Source organism: Paramisgurnus dabryanus, chromosome 3 (assembly GCF_030506205.2).
Source record: "Paramisgurnus dabryanus chromosome 3, PD_genome_1.1, whole genome shotgun sequence".
Taxonomy (NCBI): Eukaryota; Metazoa; Chordata; class Actinopteri; order Cypriniformes; family Cobitidae; genus Paramisgurnus; species Paramisgurnus dabryanus.
The window spans coordinates 27,402,090-27,408,995 of record NC_133339.1 but is presented as its reverse complement, the minus strand read 5'-3'; positions in this window follow the sequence as shown (position 1 = coordinate 27,408,995).

The following is a 6,906-nucleotide window of genomic DNA, read 5'->3' as shown; positions in this document are numbered from 1 at the left end:
AATTTACAGATTTTTTTTTTTCATTTGTTACACAGAATGTGAAGACGTTTTCACTTATTTATATCCCTATGTTCAGCCATTTTATATACAAATATATATATATATATGTATGTATAAATCTATTTTTATATAGTGACTCCAGACCATTTGAAATCAAATTATGCCTTAGGAGCAGAAGATGAGTCATGGCTTAGTTAGAAACAAAATGAAAAAGCAGCTGGTTTTGCAGAGACTACAACATGGATTTTTACATGTGCTTATTTCTGACTGGAAAATTGATCTGTGCGAGTCAATGTTCGTCATACTCCATGTTTTATTTTTTTGTTGATTCACCAAAGAATCAGAGTATAGGCTTTTTTGGTGCCAAAAAAAATGCATATGCAGATATTAACAATGGCTGCCATTGACTTGCACAGCCGTAAGGCTGTTTGTGTTATTCAAAGTTTCAGAATAGGGAAGAGCTAAAGACGTGTTATAGAGAGATATAGACTGATAAGTGTAAAAGAAAGATTTAGATTGAGAATAGGAAATATGATGGTATTACTGATATATGTCAGAATTGCCCAGAATGTGTGGATTGTGATGAAATATGATGTTGTGTATAAGGCACTAAGCTTTCTTTTAAAAGATATTACGAGGTATTGCTTATGTAAAGGGTGGTTAGATGCTAAGAGATGAATTTCCAATCAGTTTGACGACTTTGTTTAGCTCAGGGTGCAAGTGACAGGTGTCCATCATATGGGCACACCAACGCTGAACACAGGACCAGTTGTTCTTGTTGTTTCGAAAGTATTTTGGCCTCTTTGAAACATAACACAAATGATCAAAAAGATAGCTGCTAGTATTTTTTAGGCAGCTAGAAAGCAGTATTGTACCAAATGTCAGTCGGTATAATTCGCGACCCTGGGATAAGCAAAAGAACCAATAGGTTAGATAAACAATATATGGTTATGGTTATGTATCTTGACGTGGGACTTGCAGTGCAAAGTCCAGTGTATCTATTATTTTCAAATAAAATAATATGCTCAAAACTTTACAGAAGTCTAGTTGTCTATTTTTATAACCGTATGCCTGTATGTTAGACTCTCGTAAAAGGGAAAACAAATGTGTGTTTATTCATGATTCTGGCTAATAGTGTTTCTCAGCATCTGTCTCTGTCTCTGTCTTGGAGTCAGTCTAAACCAGTCACAATATTAACTGCGTTTCTCTGTGAATACACACCATTGTGCCATCAAGGAAAAGAGCAAGTGAATTAATGTCTTTTCCTCCCCCGCTCTAACTCTCAGCAATAAAATAGTGCACATTGAGAAAGAAAATAAAACATTATGTTAAGGAAGGAATGAGGGCCATATAAAGAACTAAGTGATGTTCTTGCCTTATTTATTTATTTATGTGTTTATTTTTATAATCATTATTATTACTATTCTTTGTTTTTTTTCACTGACTATCTTCATTTATTTTCGCATTTAAGTTCCTGTTACTCACCTTGTAGTGCTTACAATGGGTTCCCATGAAACAAATGGACTAATAAAAGTGTATAGAGTACATACATTTGTACTTTACATAGGTTTGGATTAAAGAGTCAGCTAGATGCATGAATAAATATGTAGGTTAGTTCGTAACATTTTGTCCCCAATCAAGAGGATTTTATTTAATTTTTGCTGGGGGTGAGTTATAACTTGATATGTTGTTAGACAAGTCATAAGCGAGGAATGCTGCCTTCAATTCATCTGTAAGCTGAGAAACTTGTCTTTATAAAAGCACCGATTCAATACTCTTGCAGAATGTTCATGGCAGCTTACCGTAATTTGCTTCCTCATACAGTCATGTTTTCACACCGCTTATAAAGTGAACCACACAAAACCCAATAGATAGAAATCAAATTTTCCAATGCAAATAAGAAGATGTATAGACTTTTTTTACTGTTTGTACGCAATGATGACGTGGCAACGTAAGCCCTGCATTTTGGCAATGGAAGTATGGCAAGAATTAGCAGTGAAGCAACACAGACAGAGAAAGTTATTTTAAAAAGTTGACTTATCAACTTTTTCAACACAGCCACCATATCCTTGTATATAGTGGAAGGGATAGAAGATGTAAGCAGATGTATATATATAATGTATGTATATGTATATTTGTATATTATTAATGCAACCAAACACAACAACCAGACATTTTGATGCTGGGAAACTGTTTTGATAAACTTTTTGCTAACACGTTAGAACCAATGGGGAACAACACCACTTAGATGTGCACGCAGGCTATGTGGTCACGTGAGCTGTAAAAGGGTCTATTTATGTAAGAAGCAAAATGATACAAGATTTTGTCTTGCTTACAGAGATTTCAAAACAATATTTGGTGGTTTTGCTTAAAAAACCTCTGATGATTCTTCAAAAGGAAAACAATTATTTTTCAGACCCATTGGCAACAATTTTAAGCTTAAACTTCACAAAAACCAATGATTTTGCTTTTCAAAAAAATGTATCTTGCCGTGGCGGCTGGTGGCGTCTTTTCTCAAGGGCGCTCGATGCAAAGTTCTTCACAACATGTATGTAGCCCGTCATGTGTGTAGTTTGTAATTTTTAAAATATGTGTTGTTCTGCGAGTCGAGTGATCCTAAATAACAGCTGTATTCTGTAGCTAACACAAACAGTACATTGCTGTTAAAATAACAGTTGACTGCTGTAGTTAACAAAACAGTATCATGCTGTTTTTTCTAATAACAGTATCCCATTGTAAAACCTCAGCTCACCACAGCTTCCAGCATAATACCGTCTTTTTACAGGGACATTTTTTATAGTGTCTTGTCAAAATAAGTGCCTGCTGCAGATGCGTCTAAAGGGGGTCGCACACCGGCCGCGCAGCTCAGCGTCATGCCGCGCTGTGTCTAGGCCAACTCTGAGGTATTGTAAACCGGAAGTGCATATTAAAAAGCGCGAGCTTCTTCAGCGTCTACACCAAATGCAAAATATACGTTAGCAGCCAATGTTAATCGTTAATGATTTGTGACAAATATGATGATATTTAATGTTAAACTATGTAAGTGGGACAGGGATTTGAGCAACTTCCTGAGTCATAGCTGGGCGGCGCGGACAGGCGCCACCTGTCGGCGCCGGTGTGCGTATACTCGTAGAAAGCAATGTCTTTGAGTTTTTTTAGAACGGCGCGGCACTGAGCTGCGCTTCCTGTATGTGATCCCCTTAAGGGTTTATGATAAAAGAGACGCTCGCGTTTGCCAGATACTCGCATAATCTCATGCGTAATCTGAGTTTACTGTTAAGGGAGTGTCTTGCGTGTAATTTGTGAACGTGATTGGAACTCTTTTATCTTAAACGGTTTTGACCCGCGTGCAGCAGGCACTTATTTTGACAAAACATGTGATGCACATGGTTTACATGGCGCAACAAACACATATTTTGAAAACACAAGCAACACACATGACACTCTGAACACTTATTTTGACTTTGCGCCCCTCGGATGAGCAGTCAGGAGCCACCACTGGTATCTTGTTTAAAGGATATTAAGATAAAAGTATAGAGAATAAGACTCAATGAAAGGGGACATATCATGAAAATTTTACTTTTTCCATGTTTAAGTGCTTTAATTGGTTCACCAGTGCTTCTATCCACCTAGAAAATGTGAAAAAGATCAACCCAGTAACTTAGTTTTGATAAACCATTCTCTACAAGCATGTGAAAAAAATAGGTCATTGAAATTTGGCTCCCCCTGTGATGTCAGAAGGGGATAATACCTCCCCTTAATCTGCACTATCCAACCACGGCACTTTCATTTAGTGCAGAGTTCAGCTCATTTGCTTTTAAAAGAACACACACAAAAGACTTTTTACTTACACCTACAAAATTATCTATATGCGATTTTGAGCTTAAACTTCACATACGTTATCTAGGGAAACCAAAGATTTATTTTACATCTTAAAAAAGTTTTGTGAAATGTCCCCTTTAATTAAGGGAAAATGTTCCTTTTTTTGCATTCCTCACATCTGTGATACCGTGTACACATGCCCACACACACACACACACAAAACAACAGCACACAAATGTAGTCTGCCAGATGAGAGCAGTCTGGTTGTGGCTTTGTCTTGGCAAATGATCAGTCTGTAGAAAGCATTAAGATTCTGCCGTTCTCTCTTGCTCCATTACACCAGAGACATGAATCAGCTGTTTGACTCCTCTCAAAGTGAAAGAGTAGGAGCGTGCGGACCAATGAAAAGACAGACTGAGTAACACTAACAATGAGGAAGATCTGAAGAAAAAACAACTAGTTGAGCGTGAGCAAAGACATAAACACTTCTCATACACGGCCATAGACTTCCCACTTTGAACTTTACACCTCCTGAATGCTTTGTCTAGGACAGACTTTCCCCCAGTTACCGTGGCTCAGCAACCACACTCACCTCTTTAGACATTTACTAGGAGATTGTAATTATGCCTTCACCGTGTTAGTCCTGACACTAAACTTACATAACATAAATTACAACCGGGCTTACAGTGGAAACACTATTTCAGAGAAAAAAGGTGCTAGTCTGCACAATTAAATGGTCATTTGTATTCTAGTCGCACTGTGAACTCCAGTAGCCAACATTTATCCAATTCTCATATCTTGCCTAACCACTTCTATAAAGCTTATAAAGAAATACAACCAGTCCGAAATAATTAATGATGATGATTTTATTAAATGTTTAAAGTGCGTATGCTGATTTACTGATCAGTAAGGGATTACACTGTAATTTGATTAGTTATTATACATGTCTCATTTTTATGTATAATAAGGCTGTGTGTAGACATGTTCAACCACAGAAGTCTTCAGTGCAGCAGTAGACATTGACCTCGGGTGTACAAAACTCCTCACATGTACGGGACAAGTAAGTCGCTGCAAAGTGAAATATATATTTATTATAAACAATGGCTGAACTGTAGTGTTTTCTCCTTTATAATCATATATATATAATATATATATATATATATATATATATATATATATATATATATATATAAATCCCATACATTTACATAATGCATATACTATAGAATGGAATCTATTACAATAAAAAAGGTGCCTTGCAATGGTGTAATCAATTGTGCTCCAGTTGACATGTCATATTAAATAATATATTTATGTCTTTTTTTCTGTAAAAGTGATTTTCCATAATCAAAACACAATAGCAACTATGATCTAGCTCTGTTTCTGTATAGTCTCAGATATTTTACAGAGACAGTGGATGGAAATATTTTGGCACTTACCATTGGACACAGTCTTGCAGTAGTTGGCAGATGAGGGGCACACTGTTGCAACCTTGCAGTCGTCATCCTGACAGGTAAAGCATTCAAGTGAATGTACTGCAGAGACAAAACATCACAAATGCAGGCACAGTTAATGCCAAATACATGAGTACACATACAAAATAAGTGAAACAAAACCTGTCAGTAACTAAGAAGATTATTGATGTTTATTAGCAATTTCAGAATAGTTAAATAGACAAATGAATACAAAGCAACATTTCTGATCTTTCTTGCTTTCAAAATCTTTGTGCCCTTCTCAAAAATATTATGAGCTTTTAAAGTGATCTCTGTCCTCAATGTTCATACATTTTCTCTGAATAAATCCATAACTAAAGCCCATCCGTTATACTGCAGTTATAGATAAAATTACTCACCAGTTACACTGCACAAAAGCATCACAACAAGAGCACAGACAAGAGCCTTCATGATTTCAGCTTAAACCAAACTCTTTTGTAAAGCAACAAGTCAGAGGTTTGAATATCAGCCGTTTCTGGTAAACTGCAGGTGTGTCTTTTCATATATACATGGCTAATAATGAACCTGTACAACCTGTTGAGCTAATGGTAAGGCATGAAGAGCATGCTGTAATACAGGTCAGAAAAACTTAAAAACCCCTTCCTGGAAGATTTTCTTTTTGGTTTCTTTTTATTTCTGTGTTTAAGCATGATTGACAGCAAAAAGACTCATTCCTCAATGTGTTAAAGAGCTATTGGCCCACATTACTAGATAATCAGCCAACCAACCAACCATTACACACACACACACACACACACACACACACACACACACACACACACACACACACACACAGAGAAACACAGCACTCACTAAACATGACATCCATCACAACAAACCTACAGACTTCTGGAGAGCTCATGCTCTTGGTGTGTTTGTATTTTTGGCTGGCTTTGAATCTACTTTCCTAGTGTTATAGAGTTATATAAAGGTTACTGTTTGACAGAAGAAAGATAATTGTGGGTTATGGTGAGTAAACTATTCCCATAAACAAACAAATTATTACATTTTTCTGGTACGCATGATTCACCTGCACTAAAAGGTCAGTGTTTCATGTTCCCAAATCAGCAAGAAACACTAGACTAAACTATTTTTATAATGAAATACGCAATTATGTAATCAATCCAGTGTACAGTGACATCATTAAATTTCCCTTCGGATTGGCAGGAATTCAGATAAAGGCCGAGAGAACTCTAAATTAACTCACAAGAGGCACAAAAACACCACTTCAATATGGGTCGAGAGTCGAGACAGAATTAAACTAATGCGTAAATATCAGAGTTAAAGTATGACTCTCTCTCTCTTTCTCTCTCTCTTTCTCTCACAGCAGTGTAATGAATAGGATGTTTTTGAGTGCGCGTCCCTGAACACACACACACACACACACTCACTCACTGCACATCACACCAGTGACACAGACAGAATAGAATGAAAAGAGGCAGTCAGGAGACTGCACAAACAATTTCGGGCTCACACACACACACACACACACACACACACACACACACTGGCCTTTGCCCTTCCCATTGGACCCTCTCTCTTATCCTCTCCCCCTGTCCCACTCTCTCTCCCTTTCCCCACCTTCCTATAA